Raw genomic sequence first — 21295 nt, forward strand, 5'->3', positions numbered from 1 at the left:
ATGGATGCAGGCATGAGAACCGCCGGCAACACAGACGCAAGTCAGCCCTCCTGATGTCCCGGTAGCGGGAGACGCAGATCCAGGTCAGTGTTGTGGGCGGAGCCTGGCGCATACCTGGATGATTCACTAAGCGTCTGGAATGACCCGGTGGTGGTGGCCCCAGGGACCGCGCCGTTTTGCGGCTCTTTAATTTAACCGGAACCCGCTTCTCGCACCCATAATGGCCCCCTCTTAATTCAAGTGACATTTTTACTGGTGCTGAAATATGGCATCACTACACCACCCTTCATTATGCAGCTACATCCTTCATGCCGGCCTACGCTAATACGCAGCTCTTAGTCCAACTCCCCCCACCCCCCACACACACACACACACACATACCCGGGGGAGAATTAATAACAGCACGTTTCAGATGCTGTTTTAGTGCCGCCCGGTTACGGCCAATGCGACCAATGCCGACGTTATCTTTCAGGAAAATGGGAAAAAAAACGATCCACCTGTATTTTCAATGAACCTGGCGAGAGAGGCAAGAGAAACTAGTATGTGATGAGAGAAACTAGTATGTGATGAGAGAAACTAGTATGTGATGGGGGAAGCTAGTATGTGATGGGGGAAGCTAGTATGTGATGAGGGAAACTAGTATGTGATGGGGGAAGCTAGTATGTGATGAGAGAAACTAGTATGTGATGGGGGAAGCTAGTATGTGATGGGGGAAGCTAGTATGTGATGGGGGAAGCTAGTATGTGATGAGAGAAACTAGTATGTGATGGGGGAAGCTAGTATGTGATGGGGGAAGCTAGTATGTGATAAGGGAAACTAGTATGTGATGGGGGAAGCTAGTATGTGATGGGGGAAGCTAGTATGTGATGGGGGAAGCTAGTATGTGATGGGGGAAGCTAGTTCTGACCAGAGAAGCTACTTTGTTTCAAGAGGAGCTAGTTTATGGCCAGTAAAGCTGGTACGTGATCAGGGTCTGTGGTGAAAGAAGCTACTTGGGAACAACAGCAGCGGAGGATCATGCTCCCCCCTCCCCCGCCAGTTGCCACCCCTTACCAAAACATAAAAGTGAAATCTGGAGCATTTAAATCTGTAAGCCAGAGCTGGCCAGCTTGTCGATCAGTCGATGACGGCATAGCGGCAAGACGACTGAGAGATGATTCATGGATAATACCTTTACTGAGGGGGTTCCTGGTGGGCAAAATACCCTGACTATTATACAGGAAGTGCATGCTAACAGAGCTGTTAGTGGGGGGGGGGGAGGGGGGCGGCTCTGCTCATTCCACATTTACATTCGCTCACAGAGTGTGAGGCAGGAAGTACATCAAAAGTTAAGGAGCAAACCAGGCTTACGGGCAGCAAAGCTAAGCTTCCGGTAAGTGACCAGTAACGAGTGCAAGTAATCATCAGAGGAAGAGCTACTGTATACGCTACAAACATAGCGGGGATCTAACAGGTGAGCGACTCAAATCAAGGACAAAGACAAGTACAAAAACGCAGGAGTATTGGGGACACACAAGAGAACAGCAACGGGAGCCCAGAGGGGAACAGAGCGGAGCTGTGGCTGGATTAGCTAGCTGAGGAGTTTCTGGAGAAGACCGGTCTGGGGGCTTATGTTGCCTCTCTGGCTTCCCACGTCATGCTGCTCCTCCTCCCTCCTCCAGCAGGCCTACCTTCCTTCACACTCCCGTGCTCCCTGGCTCATACAGACACCAGTGGTCATGGCTGGGGAGGGTGATCCATCTCTGTCAGGGGGGGCAAAAATGATAACGCCAATTAAACGGGAGGAGTAATTGCCCTCCGGTGCCTACAGCCGCCACCCCCCCCACTTCCCCAATAGAAATGGCAGCCGTGGAATATGAATGAGAGCAAGGCCCCAGGAGAAGCAGGACGTGAGTTGGGCGGGGGGGAGGCTAGAGGGACTTGGGGGGGGGGGGGCGGTGATTTGTAACTTTTAACCTCTGCTGATCACAATGTCCCTGGCGGGGGCGGCCAGCCAGGGGTCCTCCTGACAGGGCCTGCGGCCCCCCCTCCCACCATCACACGTGGCAGTTAAACCATAACCATGCTTACAGTCATGCTGCTGGAACCGAAACTGGCCGTAAGCACGGATGAGACTGCAGAACGACCCGGAAAAACAAGTTACAAGATGGATGGATAGATGGATGGATGATCAAGCATTTAAATAAATACTTTTGATCCTTTAAGCTAAACCACCCAATACAGGCAGCCTCTCATCTTACATAAAACTGACTTAAGTAAATCCAGAGTTTGCAGAAGCGCTAATGCAAGAAGGCGACATACGTCTGAAAATGTACCATTCAACTTTATTCTTGATTTCTTTACTTGTGTTTTTTGGTACATATTACTAGTATAGTTTTGGCTTATGTGTTTTTTTGCTGTGAGCTGTCTTAAATGATATGGGAAGATGAATACAACTTGTGTAAAATTTGCAGGGTATGTGGAACAAATTATTTACGATAGTCAAGAGCTGCCCCTAGTAGGGTTTAGTAGCCTAAATCAGGGCTTCCCAATCCGGTCCTCGGGGACCCAGAGTCGGTCCATGTTTTTGCTCCCTCCCAGCTCCCACATGAACCATTGCCCTAAATCAGGGGTCTCCAACTCCGGTCCTGGAGAGCTACTATCCAGTAGGTTTTCTGTCCCACTTGGCTTCTGATGAGCCACAGCTGTTCCTGATATTTACCTGAGAACAGCTCATCAGAAGCCGGGTAGAATAGAAAACCTACTGGACGGTAGCTCTCCAGGACCGGAGTTGGATACCCCTGCCCTAAATAATTAGGAGCTCATTGCTGTTACCTCTCTAGCTCCTTGCTCCACACTCTTCCGTAACCCCCCCCCCCCTACAAACCTCACTTCCCTCAGGTGCCTGACATTATCGTGTTGCCTGAGTTAGAGTTTCTCCATGCAAGCTCAGGAGTGACCTGGTACAACCGCTTAGAGCTGACCAGCTTGGCCATGACCTTCCGGTGGCTTCTCACTGATACATGATGTGTAGTAGCTAGACCTCGACAGCCGGTCGCTGGGCACACGGTCAGCAGTCAGCAGTTGACGTTTCTCAGGGTTCTTTAATGGTTTTGTCCAATGTGGGGACAGAACCTGTTCATTTGGGAATGGAACTTGAAAGAACATCTGTTGGCTCTAATTGTTTTAGGGTTAGGGTTGAATTACGCACTGGGACTTAAAAATCACATTTAGGAGAACCAGTTAAGAAAGGGGAGCATGCTGAAAGTTCCAGAAAACATCAGCCCTGTCTTACATTACCTTATAGCTGTATCCCAAATCATCTCAGCTAAAGCAAATTGCAGCTAAATGAAAAATGAGTTCTAGAAGGTTCAGAGTGCAGTTTAAAAGCCGAGACAGAGTGCAGGATGTATGGTGAATCTCAATATGTGTACTTTACCATACTTGTGTTCTAATGTACCTGTTTTATGTTATCTTCCATTGCCGAAGACCAGTTCTAATACTCAAGGACAGAAATATAAAGGACAGTAAAAATCCATGGATGTAGTTCCTGCCCCACCCCAAATATCAAGGATATATTGGTTGTATCCTTGCCAAACGACACCAATCCCATGATTCATTGCACCCCAAGTTCACCCTTGGGAGGCAAGTTAGCAAGACCAGTCTTGCCAAGACTACAAGTACGATCTTTGTGTTCTCGGTATTGAGGAACACCCGTAGCCTCCTGCTCAGGGGTGGGGCCATCTGATAGCCGATTGGCCGAGTGCCCCTTTCTTTGTCACTCGATTGGCTGAGTGCCTCTTCCTTTGTCACTCAATTGGCCCCTTCTTGTGTCACTCACAGATTCAAAACATATTATTGGGTAATAAGTTTGGCCCCCTCTGTATGCATTATGGCCTTGCCCATTGTCCGTGCTCCTGCTGCATCACGCCTCCATCTCTGACTTTAAAGAGTTTGAGCCATTAGAGTCCCTAACAGGATGAGGTGCCACCCCTCTGTGAGGACCATGAGAGAGTCTGATTCGTCACCCCATCATAGTTTCTGTTCGTTAATCGAGGACTGACCGGATCTCTGATCAGTAATGGCAGCCATGTGCTCTGCTTGTTGTCCCCCCACCCCGTTTCCAGGTCATGAATCAGGGAGGGTTAGCGACAAAAAATGGTGCCGCTAATAGCTAGCTCCCCCCCCGTCCCTCCCTGCAGAGATGGGGGCTGTCATAACTGTATCATGATTCATGGCCTGTCAGCTTTGAAGTGCGGTTGGTTTGTTTCCGGGGGCGGGCATGATGTGGGAGACCCGTAGACCCAAAAGGAATGGATCCCAGAAATACGGTGACATCACTCTGCCGATCCCAGGATTTGGACCAGCGACACTCAAGCACAGTATCCTGAGCCCGATGAGACACACACCACCCTATCGTACGTTGGCCGGTGCCTCCATCAGCCAATCAGGCAGTGGGAGCGAGGATCTTCAGATGACGATGATCACCGCTAATTTTTTTATTAGATTTTATTCGCCCGCTGAGTGACGTCCCCCGTTTCCCGCCGCGGCCCGCGCCCTGCCATCCCGCCACGAGGAAATAATAACAGCAATAAGAGCGATACTGAGACGAGCGCATCGATCCTGCCGGGGGACGCCGCCGCGATGTGTTGACTTATTACACGGCGCTAGGCGCCAAATCCATAATTAGACTCTTTTGTTGCGAAATGTTGTTGTTGAAAATGTAATTATGAAAGATGAAACGCAGCCTTCAATGGGATCGCCGTAAAATGGCATAATTAATATGGGGTTTGCGAGAACAATTCTGTAATACTGGGCCCTCAGTTGCGAGTGAAATTAATTAACTGTGCCAGGATTTATGAGGGAGGCGCCAAAATGAAAAGAATTAATCCGGGAGGGGGGAAGATGGATGGTGGCTGGAAAATGATGACACCCAGGATGGGGTGCTCTCTAAACGTTTTAGGGGGCAGGTTTTGGGGACAACTTGGGATCGCTGACACAATTAACCACTGTGAGCCGACAGCTGCGATGCAGCAGGAATTGGGTAATTTTTGGCCGGGATTCTTCCATAGAAACACCCCCCCCCCCACCCACCAATCACACACTCCACTCAGGAAACAGGTATCAGAGGCATTGAACCAGCACATCCCTCAAAATCATTAAAACAAAGTTATGAATCCCCTCCCAAAATAATCACATTCTGGAGGGAAGAGATTCTGCACAACTGGTTTAACTGGTCAGTGTTGCTTTACTGGTGTTTGTAACAAACTGGGGAGGCATTTAAAAAGAGCTGATTAACACATTCTGCCAGATAATCTGCACTAAGGCCAATATCCAGCAGAGAGGGCAAAACTTTCCCAGAATGCACCAGCGTGGGCGAAGCTTTCTAATATGCAATAAAACAGGCAGAAATGAGGGGGAAGTGGCTGTGGAAGCAGGAATATCACCATGGGGGCCAGTGGCTGAGCACCCCCCCCTCCCCGGCCAGTGATAATCTCAGCCCAGATTATTGAGCCTTTGCTGCAAACTGTCTCCTACTGGCTGGTGATGTGGGCGTCAGAGACAGTGGGTAGGCAGGCGTTTGTGGGAGGGGGGGGGGGGGGGGGGGGGCGGGGGGTTCTAATAGGGGGCTAATTTGCTAACTTCTCGCCCAAACTGGCGTTGCTGCTGCAGCGCTATGGAGCTGGAGAGTTAGAAGAACGATGAGGGGGGTAATTAGATCCCCCCCCCCCCCCACACACACACTGACAAGATAAATGAGGGGCTCAGCACATCCACACGCGGGACAGTTGATTAGGGGGGTGTACTGGGATCAGCCGGCCCTCTGGAGCGTGTCCTCCCTGATAATTAACTACACTCCACACGTGTTGGGGGCGGGGGGGGACGGCAAGAGAGAGAGTTGGGGGGGGGCACTAGGGCTGGGGGCAAACCCAGAGCCACAAATTGACATCTTTTGTCCCATCCTCAAAGCAATTATGAAATATTGTTTCATTTGCCACGCAGAAGCTGGGCTGATTTTGATGGATCTTACGTATTTATTTCCCTTTATGTTGTTATCGTTTGATGGTGGGAAACTTACTGGGAGTAGAAAAGGCACCAGTGAAGAATGGGGTCCTGGATCTGGTTTGTTTCTAGAGATTTCCATCCCACCTGAGTGTCCAGAGTTGTGAGCTGAGCAACACCTAACATATCCATCCATCCATCACCCAGAGCCAGTGGCTGGGGGACCCTGTGCCAGGAAGCACGGGGGGGCGACGAAGATGGGACACCTGTCCATCACAGGACACACGGACAGTCTCAGGGCAATTTAGGGGCATCATGTTTCCATGGGAGGGCAGCAGGCCAGGGGCACCAGTGATCAGGGGCGGATTAACGCACAGGCTAGATATGGCTTAAGCCTAGGGGCCCCACGTGTGCCAGCCTGCAAGGGGGCCCCCATTGGCGCGGAGGGGGGTGGGGTTGGGGGGCCCACAGACTACTGTAGCCTAGGGGCCTCTGTACACCTTAATCCTCCCCTGCCCGTGATGCACGATGCAGACAGCGATGATGGAGTCCATGGCTCTGTGGACCACAACGCCTCCTGTTTGCAGAGAATAGTACAAATAAATCTTTCTATGGGGGGGGGGGGGGGGCGGTGTGTCCAAACTTTTGACTGGTTCTGTAAGTCACAAGATGAAGGCATCTTCTCAGGCTTTCACTAAAGTTATGTACCAAAAGTCCCAGATGCTCTGAGTGGGGAGAAAAGAATGAAAATCGGGGATAGACTCTCATACATTTGCTGGTCAAGTTGCCAGGAGTGTCCTATAGTGGTTACAGGTTGAAGAAACGTCCCTCTGGTTCTGTTTGATCATGGAAGACCATCAGTGAATGGATCATCTATAGGGAGATACCAGAACATCAGCCAATTGTGTCTCTTTCTCCAGAGTTAAACATAAAGCCAGTTAAAACAGTACCAGTGAAAAGTAGGGACATGCCAGGCCGCCTACAAAGGAGAGTGATAGATTGTTGTGTCACATGACTTGGCTGCCAGACCTAAACACAGTAGAAATGGTTTCAGAGGAGTCTGACCAGAGGGTGAAGGAGAAGTGGCCAATGAGTGTTCAGCATATACGTGGGTCCTAAAGGGACAGCTGAAAACGCATCCCAGGAGGCCAGCTCCTGAAACTGGCATAGAAGCGAAAGTAGGGCCTGCCCGTGCCTGGAGTAACAGGGGTCGAGGGCCTTGCTCAGTGGCCCAGTGGTGGGATTTGAACCAGCAACCTTCTGAGCCCCAACCCACACAGTTGCTCACCAACAAATAATTTCTTTTGTTTAATATTTATTTGGTTAGCGCATAATCCATATATGTTATTTTACAGTTTAGATGTCTTTATACTTATTCCAGAATGTTGAGTATAGTACAAATACGCCTTTATATGGGTAGGTGTGACCAAACTTTTGATTGGCACTGCAAGTCACAAATTTGATTTTACACTAGATAAGTAAGCAAACGGACCTTATATTGGAGGGTAACGCGGGTGCAAGCAACCAGCAAGAGCTGAAGCTGGGGGGACATGCTGGAGCTGTGTCATTTGGGGGGGGGGGTCACATATGGCTGCAGTGCCAGGCACAGTTAGCTCTGGTAATGTACCGGTATCAGGCAAGCTAGTGTGGGAAGGGGTGGGGTGGAAGGTGGGGGGGGGGGGGGAATATAGGAAAGAGCGCCAGATATGCATCTGAGGATTACTACAGCTCGTCCACCCAAGTTCATATCCCATCATGCAGCTGTCAGTGAGGCGAAGCCGACTCTAATTCATCTAATAGCCATCGACTGAGACCCAGAAAAACAGGCACTCAGTTTCCCCTGATTGAATTAAACACCTTTTATGGTGGGAATCAATACAGTGAAGATGCGGAGGAGCCGGGGGCGGGGGAGGGGTGGCACTGATATGTGGACTTGGGATCAGTCTTGGGTCGGCCCCGCCCATGCTGCCGGGTTGGGGTGATGTTGTAATTCACGCAAATCAATGCTTTTAAAGCGTTTAACTGGGCCTAATAACGAACTTCTGTCAAAACAGGCCCGGATTGCAGTCCAGGGGAAAGACCCTTATCAATCATAATCCCAGAAAGGCCCGGAACCGGAGAAACCAGGGCCCACGCTACGTTATTTTCTGTTAATCTATGAAAAAGTGAAGCGTTAAAAAAACCGGCACGTCAAGTGTTAATTGTGTGGTTTGGGGGGGAGGGGGTGGTTGAGTAACTCATCACTGAAAGGTCAACAGGGGGAGACTGTGGTACGTCTCAGGCCGAAGGTTGTAGGTTTGAACCTCAGGAAGTTCGGCGCTAGCGTCCCCATGAACATGAGGTCTGGATTTCACACTCCAGTGGAAAATCCCACTGCAAACTGTGATTTAAATGGTGATCCGGTGAGATTTAGCCTTTTTCCCAGTTATACAAACTTGCATGTTCATGCATTTGGGACGTATTCAGTTGGACCTTTGAGCCGTGTGGTCAGATCCCACAAACAAGGTGGCATTTGGAGAGGAGAACGAGTTGAGGACATTAACACGAACATAGCGTTAGAGACACATGCAGCTGAGCACCACAGCTGTTAAATTGAAGTCCGTCATTATGAGTGATTTTGTGGGACAATCCCATTCAGGTTTCAGGCTCAGTTATATCCTGGGATTTGTACCAACATCCTACAAAGCTGTAGCCTTAACCATTATGCCACCTGCTGGCAGCATATGGGTTATGCATCAGCGTTACTTTGCGCTTCATCTTGAGCCGGTCCCAGTAAGCTACCATGAACAGGCATTCTGAAAACTGGTCTAGTCATGTGGGATAATTAGAGAGACCTGCGTCATTGCTCAGTGCTGAGTGATTTAGCTGAACATCAGGCAGCAGATCAAACCCTGACTAGTGCCCCCCCCCCCCACTTTGTCTTCGGCTGAAAAACAGCTCGGGTTGAAGTACATATGACGCCATCCACACAACATTACCTTATGCTGTTATTTCAAATAAGAAAATCAAAAAAGCTAAATCAAGTGGTATCGCTCCGGATCGCTTTTCCAGGAATGCTGGGAAATCAAACCATGTGCTTCCTGTGTACGCAGAGAGCTCAGATCATCCTCTGTAAATGAACACATGAGAGTCACACCTTGAAAATACCACACAGTGTGAATACAGTCTCACAAACATACTCTCCCCACTGGAAAAATTAAGCTTTTTTCACCATCAGTACAGGAACATTAGTGTGTTTTTTTTTTTGCATGTCCCATCATGCTCTCCTTTTCAAGGCACAGGTACATATGGAGGTGAGAGTGAAGCTTGGGGTCTGAGTGGAAGGTCAGCGATCCAACAACGGCGAGGTGTGTGGATCTGTGGGGATAAGCCTCTGTGCCTGTGATTGGACGGTTGCTGGTTTGAAGCCTGGTCTTGGCAGGATAGATGCATGTCTGTTGAGCTCTTGAGCGAGGCCCTTAACCCCTGGAATCGCTCCAGGGACTGTCTGATAAATGGCCTGATCCCAGGATTAGACACCAAGCTATACTCTCAGCTGTATACATGCGTGTGTCAGAGGATAACAGGATAGGCTGTGTGAAAATAAGAATTCCAATGTACTGCAAATAAGGGGTTACTTTAAGGGCCATTCCCAAGGGCCTAACGGAGATTCAGGTACTCCACCAAGCTCAAGATTCAAACTGACAGCCTTCTGGTAACAGGCACTGAGCCCTAACTCACTGAGTCACAAACAACACCCCAACACAGGTGGCTAACCTGTAAGGGTCTCCTTCCAGGCACAATTCCACACAGGGGCGGGTCGTACCATCTCTCGGGGGTGGGGGGAGTCCCTCATACGAGTTTTTTCTGTTACACATTTCACCAGCTAATGGACATGCAACTTCGATTACCTCTGATAAGACCTTTAGCTCACCCTGGGGGACACAACCGGGTGATGGACACAGTTCTCTATGAACCTTTTTACTGCCAGAATAATGAAATCAATATTGCATATAAATAAATAACCCCCCCGCCCCAACTTATTCGTGATGAACCAGCTGGAGATTTTAAATCACTGAGCTGCCTCGCACTGCAGAGGTAATCTCAATGCTGGCCCACATTGGTGTGTGGCTCCATCAGTTAAGATGCTGTGTTTCTGATTATAAGGTTGCTGGTTCTAATCCCTGGATCAACAGAGTGATTTTACTGTCAGGCTGTTGAACAACACTAATAACTCACAACTGCTTTAGGGACTGTCAGATCTTATTTGGTCAAAAATGTATGCTGCTTTCATTAAAAGTGTTTGCAAAATGAAATTTTTCCTGAAAAAAGACTGGTGGACGTTTGAGCCGTGGGGTGGCAGGCTCAGCTCCACCAAACGGATCAGTACCGGCCCCCGTCTGCGTTCCCTTAATCACTGGAAACACATTCGGACTTTGAGGTCCTGTTTAAATTATACCTGCCACTTCCTCTCCTGGACGGGGCCCAAACTCTGTCGTATATCCTCCTCTTTCTCCTGTCATTTATTAATGTTGTAAATTGTTCCCGGGTCTTTTTTAATGGATGAGAATCTAACCTGCTGGTTCTTGGCCACAGAGATCACTGGATTGCGTGGGAGGGAAGGATAGAAGTGAATTGGGTGGGGGGGGGGGAGAGGGAGGCTTAAAAACAGGACAGAATGAGGGAGGGCAAGCACGGGATGAATTGTGGGCTTTTCTTTCACGTGGTGTCACCCACAGCGTCGCTGTGAGACAGAACGGCGTGTGAGTTACGATCAGAAAGGATGAATAATCTCCAAGCTGTTCTCCATGCTCATTTTTTTTTCCCACAAAAACACCCCCTTCTTCACCCTGAGCCACACATCCTGCTAACTCACTTTAAGGCAATTCTGTTTCACCGTTTTAACTTCATTTCTGCTGCCTTTGAAAGTCCAAAAGGACTGCAATCTTCTTTAAGAACTTGTTTATCAGTAAGGGACTTGATGCTGAATGGGAATTGATGCTGAATGGGAATTGAACAAACAACCACCCGGGTTACACACAGACACACACAAAACCTTTGCCCCTGTGCTACCTGAAGCTTAGGCCTCATCTTTGGTATAGAAAAGCAGTTGATTAGAGGTGTGAAATGCCAGCTATGGTTCTTTAAACATTATAAACATTCATCACACGTCACGACACCATACTGATGTTTTGCCATGGCCATGCCGTTCAGCAGTTGTCATGATTGCACTCACTGCTCCGCCATCATTTAAATTTGCAGGCCATGCCGCCTTCCAGGTGTCTTTCCCACCCCCAAGACGCTGGCATATCCGCCTCTGGGATCCGATGAGAGATGATCTAATGGCTCTGACGGATGAGCCGATGGGGGCATCAGCCAATAGACAAATTTGATTTAGCGGCACGCAGGCCGGTGGGAGGGGAGGGGCGGGGCCGCGTCTCCACCTCGCCTCGGCGGACGAATGTATCAGTCTAAATCAATTATCAATCGATACGGCTTTTCAATTTGCATGAATCAGGAAGCTTGCAGTCGTCTATCTCTCCCTCTCTTCTCTTCTCTCTCTCTGTCTCTCTCCTGGCCTCTCAATTGCTCGTCCACATGTAGGAAGTGCCTTTATTTACTTTGTGCCCTGTCCTGTCACCCCTCCTCCCTGATCCTCGCCATTTCTCTCTCCTGCCCCCGAGGTGACTTTGAGCTTATATCAGTGTGGGTGCCCGTTCTAACTCCCTAACACCCTGACAGAGCTTGCCGGGCAGGTGCCAGTTTGAATAACACCCCCCGGCTGTACCTCCTACATTATCTATTTCGAGACCCAGTCTCTTTCTGGAGAACATGTCCCCGTACCTGTAGGTTATAACAAGATGGGAAATCCAGACACATTCATCATGCAATCAGACCTAGAACCTCAATTAAAACCTACAAGGGTGTCAATAAAATAGAATCAGAATAATTTATTTATGACTAGGAGGAGGAGGCAAGGAGCACACATTGATTACAGCATGTCGCCGCACCCACCACCCAATGAAGCACCACCCAATGAAGCACTACTCAATGAAGCACCACCCAATGAGGCACCACCCAATGAAGCACCACCCAATGAGGCACCACCCAATGAGGCACCACCCAGTGAAGCACCACCCAATGAAGCACCACCCAGTGAAGCACCACCCAATGAAGCACCACCCAATGAAGCACCACCCAATGAGGCACCACCCAACGAAGCACCACCCAATGAAGCACCTCAGAACCTGAGGGCAGCCGTGCGGTGGGTGATACCTCAGCACCACACTAGTCCAAATGGAGCAGTGTGAGTTTTTTTCCGGTGGCTGGAGTGCCAGTCCTGCCACCAACCCCCAAATTTTCCCTCTAAGTTGTCAGGACTCCTCAGCCAATCAGTCCTCTGATTAGGGAGTTGCAGCAAAAACCCTCCACACACAACGGAACTTTCTGGATAAGGCTGCCTACCCCTTGTCTAAACAAAGCACATGGCCTGATCTTTGTATGCCGATTACATCGTAGCCTGAAGTTAATATCTCAAACAGGTCTCCACCTGCGTGTAATTATTCACTGTGATTGGGTCGCGACCCCAAAAGCAGCCGACTGACTGAAGGCACCACCATGCCCACACTGACCTGAGATCAGCTATAGGCATCCCCATCCCTCCCAGCCAAACAGGCATGACCTAACAGTTAATTAGCTAAAGTGATTTTTCCCAGTCTAAGACTGACGACCGTCACTCATGGTCTAATAAATCGAAAGACCGGGATAGCTATGGCAGAAGTCGGGTGGGACCACGGACAGCAGGACTCAGGACCTGGTCTGTTACATCCCGTCGGACTGCCCTGGGAATGATTTCGGACCACTGGTACCATTTGAAATGTATCTCTGCCAATTAATATCCAATGACTGACACTCAGATAAAATGCACATTGGGGGCATCGCTAATAACTCCACCCCCCCCATCACCCAGCCCCCCCCCCCTCGTCACCCCTCCCGTATGTCATGCACACGTTTGCTCGCTTAAAACCAGAGGTGGGTATAAATTTCCTTCAGCTTTGACTCCTAAGACAAATAGCCAGTAAAAATGCCAGGCTTGTTCATACACACGGTGTGGCACGATTAAATCAATTTCCCCTGAGTAGCCATAAACATGCCCCCCTGTAAAACCTGGAGGCCCTGGGCCCATTATCTGCACCCCCCCTCCTTTGTTCACCCCAGTGTCCCAGGGCAGAGGTCAAAAACTAAGCCCTAATCTATCTCATTAGCCTGTCCAATTAATCCTGGCTGCTTAAAAAAATACTACGTCATGTTTAAGCTGGCAACGAGCCTTTTCGATCGTTGGACGAGCGCCGTTAATCATGGGTCTTCGGGGCATCTCTGTGACAAAGGGCCAGTGCTGCTTGAAGCCCTGCAGGGTGCCGGGCCTCCAGAGCTGGCCGCTCAGTACTACTAGCCCCAGGCTTCACTGCGGGCCTGTGGAGCACCTGCTGACATGTGCTTCTGTCGAGTAATATCAATGGGGAAGATCTCGACCTCAGAGGTGTGGAAGTCTGGATGTTGTTTGTGACTGGTGGTACGTGACTAAGTGCTGGGGGCAGGCCAGGTAAGCGGAAGCTGACTGGGTAGGAAGGCGAAGTCCAGAACAAGGCCTACAAGCTCTAAGAATACATTGGCCAGGGTCATTACCAGTCATAATCTGAACATTTCATGTGTTGATGAGGAAAGATGAGACACCCCAATGGGTACCCCAGCGGGGAGGTGTGTGGCTCAGTGGGTTAAGCCTCTGTGTCTCTTATCAGAAGGTTACTGGTTTGAATCCCGTGCCCAGCAGAGCAGCCACATCTCTGTTCAGCCCTTACTCCTTGCACCCCCCCCCAATGCTCCAGGCATGCCAGGTGGATGGTTAACCCTGCAAATCCCAAGCATCTTTATCATATATACATGCCTTTAAAAAGGAGAGCATGATGGGATATGTATCATTTTTATGAATTCACTGCCAAGGGTGTATTGGTGACATGCAAAAAGTCCACCAACGTTATAGCCAACAGCGAACTGTGTCTCTTCATGTCTGAGCCAGGTGATCCACGCTCTGTTGGTGTCCTGTGGCCACTGGGGGGGGGGGTATCCATGAATATACTGTATAAACATTTTGCTCACAGCGGTCTGGTTGGAGTCTATTACTCCAAGACATTTTCCCTGGCAGAGGTGAGACCAGCAAGCAGCTTCAGATTCTAGCAGCATCCTGTCTGTAGGTGTGAGGATGGGAATACCGCAGTAATTGACCACAGTGTGCGTGAACCTTCGGTAACCTCTGCGTTAATACCATGTTAATCCTCAAGAGGGCAGGGCGCATGGTCCTGTGCTAATTAATATTCAAAGACTCATTAAGAAACGAGTCCACGAGTGATAAAAACAGGAACAATTATGGTTAATGATTTTGCGGCCAGGCAGGAGGACTCCCAGGTTCCCCGTTTGGGGCTCAGCGATACAGGGACCAAAGCCCAGGATGGCTATAAAGACTATTGCGGGGACCGGGACCGGCTCTTAATTGCCATTTTTAAATGTTCAGCATTTCAGCCCCCCCTGGAGATGCCGCCCCCATGTCTCGGAGGCAACACGCCCATGTGCCTGTGATTTTCAGGCCCCCCCAGCAGGGGACCTCCTGGGTTGGACCCACCGTCCACCAGCTCGGCATGGAGAGATGCTGTGGGGGGAGGGGGTGCAGCGCACAGCCAGGAGTGCTGACGGCAGCCTCCCTGTGACCCCCCCCCCCCTCCCCCGTGCGCGGGCTCCTAGGGGCCACGCCCGATGGGGCCGCAAACACAATTTCTCTAATGTCATTTGAGAGCACGAGGGAGCCGGCTGTCACCGGTGTCGCACCGGTTCTCGGGAAATCTGTCCCGACAGCTGACGGATTCTTACACTCGTGTGAGCGGACAGCTGCCCCCTCCCTTCCAAATGGCCACGTCCCGAAATTAATACATTATTAACTTTCGCAGAGGGTAATTTAATCGAGCCGCCGGACGTCCTGGGTGCCGGCACTTATCCTGGTGCCGATTGGCTGCTGATGACGGGAACGGGCGAGGGTGATACCCCTCCCCCCACCCGCCATCCGTCATTACACGAGTGTCCTGCTACACGTAACCTGTTACGGGCTTTCCCGCATCACAGAGAACCACGTGTGGTCCATCGCTTGGCCCATTTAGCATAAGAACACTGCTTCAGATGAGGAGAAATATCTAGGATATTCAGCAGGATTAACAAAAGGCTCTCAGACACTCAGGCTCTCACGCGATGATCATGCATAGGATTATGGGTAACAGGACTGATGCTAGCAGTAAAGTCCCCAGGCCTCTTTTCTTCTGATTACGATGTACATATTGAATAATATTAATAACGCCATCTTTAGTCCATCTATCTTGCATGACTCTTGCTCAGGACACTTGCAAGGCAGGGCAACACCTGAGATGTTACAGACAATTTAGTGAGTCTATCTCCTAAGTGCTTGTTTTTGCACTACAGGAAAAAACCAGAACATCCAGTAAGACCCACGTGACCATGTGGGGAGCAGGCAAAAGTCACACATGTGGAACTAGGATGGGAATCGAATCCATAACCCTGGAGGTGAATTATTTCATTATGCATTCATCCATCCATCCATCCGTCTTCCAAATGGCTGCAGTCATTGTTGTTTATTTAATTATGCGTTATTAAATTCCACTATGTTTCTACAGTTGCACATTTAAATGTAAATATTTAAAATGTCTCTTACTTCATTCTCCTCTATCTGTAGCCGAATTAAAAAAAAAACAGATGAATTCACCAGTAAACATGGCATGAACCAGCTAGTATATCTCTGGACCCTTATGCTCCTTCAGAAATGCTCTCCTGGAAGAAGATCATACTGGAAGCCTTCCCACCAGCCTGCTCCCCCCCCCACGTGAGAATCAGATGGGCACCTGGGAGAGAGTGGGCGGCCGAGGGGGCGGGGCTCAGAACATGCCTTGTGTCCGCATCCCGGAGTGGAAAAGAAGCAGGTTAAACTTTAACCAGCCCTGCCTGTTTTTGATTGACCCCCCCCCGCCCCCCCAACCTCCCGGCCCCCTTTCAGAGACAGGGGTGATGGATAGCACTAGGCCATGTGGACTGAGGCCTCCTTGTTAATCTGACCCCTTGAGTCAGAGTGGACAACGCAACTGCACCCTGGAAAAGCCCCCCCCCCCATCCAAAAATAGCACAGAACCATCACCAACGCGGCAGCCCACGCACTCGGATACTCGCCTGCAACCCCCTGCCCCCGTTTCGGGAAGTCATTTGCTGAGATTTGTTCTGAGGCGCGGAGGGTTGTTACAATGGGAATAATCATAAGCAGACTGTGGGACTGAGACCCCGAATTTTGACACGGATTAAAAAGTCACGTCACTTTGTGTCCGTAGGAAACACGAGAGCATCCAGGTCATTCCAAATGCCGTCGACCAAACAATCTGCCAGAAAACTTCACAGAAAACATCAAAAACATTATTCAGGTATTTCCTGTAACTCAGTTTTGAAAAGGCACTTTTTACAAGCAAATCCTGAAGTCTGTGTTTGTTTCCTAAATCATAAATGTAAATAAATGATTCATTCCGAGCAAAATTCCCGCTTGTTTCTGGCTAATACTCCATCTCACTTCCCCGCAGCCTGGCGCCCCTTCGTATCTTACTAGGTAAAAAGGGACACGGCATCGAATCAAAGCTTAACAGTGCGTCCGTGAGGAGGGGTCTGCCAGCACGGTCCAGTACAAGGGAGGGGGTCCTGACGGGGGGGTGCGGCACCTCCAAAAAGTCTCCCCGCCAGGGTCGAGCCCGCGAAGACTCATCCATCACGCGGACGCCAGCACGCCCTGCACCACTGTTGACACGGGGTTAACAACTTGACACTGACTGCGGCGGGGGGGTCCGCAACCAACATCACCCACTTCTGTTCCAGCATGTGCAAATGAGACGGGTAGAGTACTCCCCCTCCCCTCACCAGTACCAAAAGCTTGGGGGGGTTACAGCGATGGTTCCTGTGAAAGGGCCAAGCGGCGTTGAGGCAGGGCTGGTGTCTTACGATCCCGCGTTCAGGGCTGGGGCAGCAACAAGGGTGGGTTTCAGACCCTGGTGGGGGGGAAGGTGGGAAGGTGGAAAGTCATACACGCCCTGAAACCAGCAAGGGGAGGAGCAATATCACCAGAACCACACTCTGAAAATCATTGACAAACGTCACTGTAAGTCTGGGATTTGGACCCTGCAGGAGGATTGGCCAGTGGGGGGGGGGACGGGGGTGTTGAAGGGCCAGGTAAGAAAAAAGGGCAGAGAGAAGGACAAAAGAGGGAAGTTGAAGAAACAGCATGAGAAGGGATAAAAGAGGAGAAGGAGCGGAGGTCGACCTCTGGCGGTGCGGCGCGGACCGCGGCGGGGGTGGAGAACACGTGTGTTCAATGACAAAGGGAACTCTGGGAGAGGACGCGTGATTGGCCGGGGATGCCAGGCACACGCTGAAAGAGCCCTGCGCTGTGACAATCAGTAACAACACCTCGTTATGGGCCGAGGCGAGGGGAGAAGGGCCCTGCAATGGACGGACACCCGCCCCGCCCCCCAGGACCAGACACATTACTCTAAACCAACACCATCTGCTCCCGAGGAACGCGGAGGCACGCTTGGCTGACCTGTCCGAGAGTCGGACTCGGGCCGCTTCACCGAAACGCCGCCAGCTTGGCACCGGGCCGCCGTCCGCTCCGACCAGCTGGGCAGCGTCCGGGAGCCGTGCCAGAGTGCCACGCTGGCAGGAGGAAGTACCGGGGGGGCAGCCGGGGCGGGGCGCGTCCCGCCGAGACGGCCCGTCGTGCTCCGGAATGACAAAAGCGACATAGGCATCCAATTGGGGGGGGAGGAGATCGTGAGGTCCTTAATGCGATCCTCAATGAGCGGGGGAGCCCGACAATTCGAACCCTGACGCCCAAGGCGCCCATATATTGGGGCCTGCACTTGGGGAGCAGCGACAGACCCCTCAGGCTGCCCCGAGGTTGCGAGGCATCCCCGGATTCAGGCTGAACTAATCGCTCTCTGAATTACAGATCTATTCCGCCAGGCCCGTTTTTAATTGCACTTACGGCACAGCGGTGGGGCATCAATCTTGATGAGTGAATCTGCATCCCCATTCTCGCCGGCCAATCTATCACCATCGCTGTCCCCCCCTTGCCCCTCCCCCGCCCCCCCCAACACACCGCAGGCTCCCATTCATCGTCCCGCTCCTTCATTACGGGACTGGCCCGTCCGGCATCTTCGGGAGGGACTTGGATGGGCTCCTCAACGCGCGGATAACGCAGGATCTTGAGGAAGCGTGAAGACGCTATGAAACGCTGTAAACATCTTTCCGGAAGCTCCTGGCTTCTTCCATATACTCACTTATACATTATATGAATGAGATTCAAGATTGAAGCTTTTCTATTTGCCTTCCGTACATCAGTACACAGGATTCCTCACGCCAGCCAGTCAGTAACACGTGACAGGGATTGACCGTGTACAGGAAGGCGGGTGTATAACTGGGAACTACAGAGGTAGGTATTTATGGAAGAAACATGAAATAAAGAGAAGAAATGGCTGAAATACAAAATATGACTAAACCAAGTATAAATATATTAAATAAATACACAATAAATAAATGGCTGAAATAGGAAGTATATCAGAGTAAAGTGCAATGCACAGTATCCCTCTGCCCAGTAAAGTGTACTGTTTATCAGGTTGGAGTATGTTCACTCTGTACTGAGTTGTCAGTTTGCAGGGGGGTAAAACCAGTTCTATACTGGACATTAGAACACCTACTGAGGAACCAGCTGTACTTTAAAGAGGCTAGTGTCAGCCCTGATGTGAATAATCATTTAAATATTTAGGCGTCCGCTTCCCTGGTTCTGGTGGTCCATCCAGTCCGTCGCGTTGGGTTGAGGCCGCATCTGTCATCCAGCCATTTCATGTGTCGAGGGCCATCAACTTTTAATGAGTGACCCCAGAAAACTGGGCCGTGATTTGGAATTTTGGTATGAAGGGGAGGGGGGGGGGGATTTAGGGAGAAATGTGGATTGAGGAAAGAAAAAAAATTGACAGACTAAGTAACGAGACTGGAAAGGTAGGAAGAGGCAGAGGGGAGATGGTTGGGCTTGTGGCTTGTTTGGTCAGCACCCGGTGCCTTTGATCGGAAGGTTATCGGTTAAATCCCAGGATCGGAGGAGTGATTTCAGTGTTGGAGCTCAGTAGGTTACCTCACTGTGTCTGTGATCGGAAGGTTGTCGGTTAAATCCCAGGGTCAGAGGAGTGATTTCAGTGTTGGGACTCAGTAGGTTACCTCACTGTGTCTGCGATCGGAAGGTTGTCGGTTAAATCCCAAGGTCAGAGGAGTGATTTCAGTGTTGGGGCTCAGTAGATTACCTCACTGTGTCTATGATCAGACGGTTGTGTTTTCAAATCCCAGAGTTGGCAGAGTTATGGGCCCCGGGCCCTTCAACAAAGCGCTTAATTCCCAAATGCAGAAGGGACCCTGTGTCTCAATTGTACGTCACTATGGATAAAAGCACCTGCTGAATTAATAAATGTATTTAATGCAGATAAAAAAGTGGGGGAAAGTTTTAAGGGGGTGAGTGATAGGTAAAGCGGACAGCAATGAGCTGCTGTGGGGGATGAGGATCAGGAGCCGGAAAATAAGATGGGGAGGATGAAAAATGGAAAAAGGATGAAGGAGTGGGAGGGGGGGCGGGGCCTGGACTCATCAAGTCAGCTCTTTTAAATAGAGGGACAAGACGGAGAGGACAGCTGACATGGGCAGCCTGAATGGGACGCTTCCCCCTACACGAGACCTTTGATCAGCCTGCCTCACCATCCAGTCAGCAATACTGTTTAACAGCAGTGGGTTAATACGTTACTCCGCTGTGGCTTCCGGACTCCGGGGAGGGGGGGGGGGGGGGGGGGGGTTGCTTTCGGGGAATCCAGACCCATCTGATATTAACATAAGAGCCGACAGCTTGTCAGATACATGCGACGGCTGCTTACATCACAGATCAAGACATTATTAAAAACTGTTCCAGCACAGGGACCGTATGGGAGAAGGCTTTAAAGGGTTAATTTTATAATGAATTAAGAATGTGCAGTTTAAAATGCAGTCTTCGCGGATTTATCTGCACGACTTGTGTGCCCTGCTGGTAGATACCCACTGCTACTGGGGGGGGGAACATACATATGCTGACTTTAAATCCGGCTGGTTCCCCAGGCCTAATTGGCCCAATTAAGAAGGAAACCGTACGTGGAACTCAAACTCACAGCCCGTCCGTCGCCACAGAATCACTTCAGCGAGAATCCTGCACTTATCGGATACGCAGAACGGAAAAAGGAGCAGTCATTAGCTTTGTGTGATGCTATTAAAGAGGAAGCCTTAATTAAGCACAGGCCGCGCTAATTAAGCGAGAGGTTTTACCTGAATTAACACGCGCCCGGTGTCCTGGAAAAGCGTTTTGACTGGGGGGGGGGGGAAGAGGAATTACTCCCCAGGTAAAGAAACAGAAATTTTCCATCAGTCTAAATCAAACTTAGCATGGGGGTAGGAGAAATAAAAGCTCCTTTAACAGGCCTCCCCAAGGAGGTAAAAGGGGGGGGGGTACCGAGTGCCATCAGTCTGTGCGTGTCCATATTTGGATGGAGCTGCTACTTTTTCAGAGAGGGGGGTCCACCAATGTCCAGAATTGGGGGGTGGGGGCTGTTTTTTCCCTACTTTTGACACAAAAAAAACACCAATGACAAAATTGTCAGCCTTTAATCTGTGTGATACAAGCTAACTTTTTTGGGGAATTCTAGAGAATTCTTCTCTTCATTGTTGGATCACTTTCCGTACACTGCATGTCCCGCCCAACACCCACGTGCCCGCTAGCGCCCCCGCCTGGCGGTGAGAGACAGGCCATCCGTCACAGACCTGATGAGGGGACGCTTCCTCTCTGTGTCGGCCCCCAGACCCCCCCGATGTCCCCCGCCTCGGCGGAATCATTTCATACGGCCGTGGTTAATCATCGAGCCAGAGAGGAAGCGTGAAGGGTAGGGCCGCAGTGAGGAGGGTGGCCTCTCCGCAGGGGCCAGCGGGGGGGGAGAGGCCAGCAGTGTCTCAGAAGCACAGTTTGTCGTTGAGTTTTGGAAGAAGGCCTCAAAACTTGGTACCGCAGAGCTTCTCGGTGTGCCCGCTAACTGGGGGCACTGCTTTCGCTGTTGGGTCTCCAAAAGCTGACCGTGTAACGGTCCGGTAACAGATGAACCGCCCAGTGCACGTGTGAGCGTGA

General features: G+C 50.5%; 1 long non-coding RNA gene across 2 annotated transcripts in view; it reads left to right on the forward strand.

The window, feature by feature from the left end:
* LOC111837082 (uncharacterized) overlaps positions 1–17075 on the forward strand; it is a 29256-nt gene extending 12181 nt beyond the window's left edge. Inside the window, exons 2-6 of one of the 2 annotated variants that reach the window (XR_002836567.2) lie at positions 11–83; positions 15484–15585; positions 15840–15998; positions 16398–16487; positions 16641–17075. This is a non-coding gene — a long non-coding RNA (uncharacterized lncRNA). The remainder of the gene's footprint in view (positions 1–10; positions 84–15483; positions 15586–15839; positions 15999–16397; positions 16488–16640) is intronic. The other variant, XR_002836568.2, reaches the window with a different exon arrangement.
* The last annotated feature ends 4220 nt before the right edge of the window (positions 17076–21295 follow it).

Source organism: Paramormyrops kingsleyae, chromosome 18, assembly GCF_048594095.1.
Source record: "Paramormyrops kingsleyae isolate MSU_618 chromosome 18, PKINGS_0.4, whole genome shotgun sequence".
Lineage (NCBI taxonomy): Eukaryota > Metazoa > Chordata > Actinopteri > Osteoglossiformes > Mormyridae > Paramormyrops > Paramormyrops kingsleyae.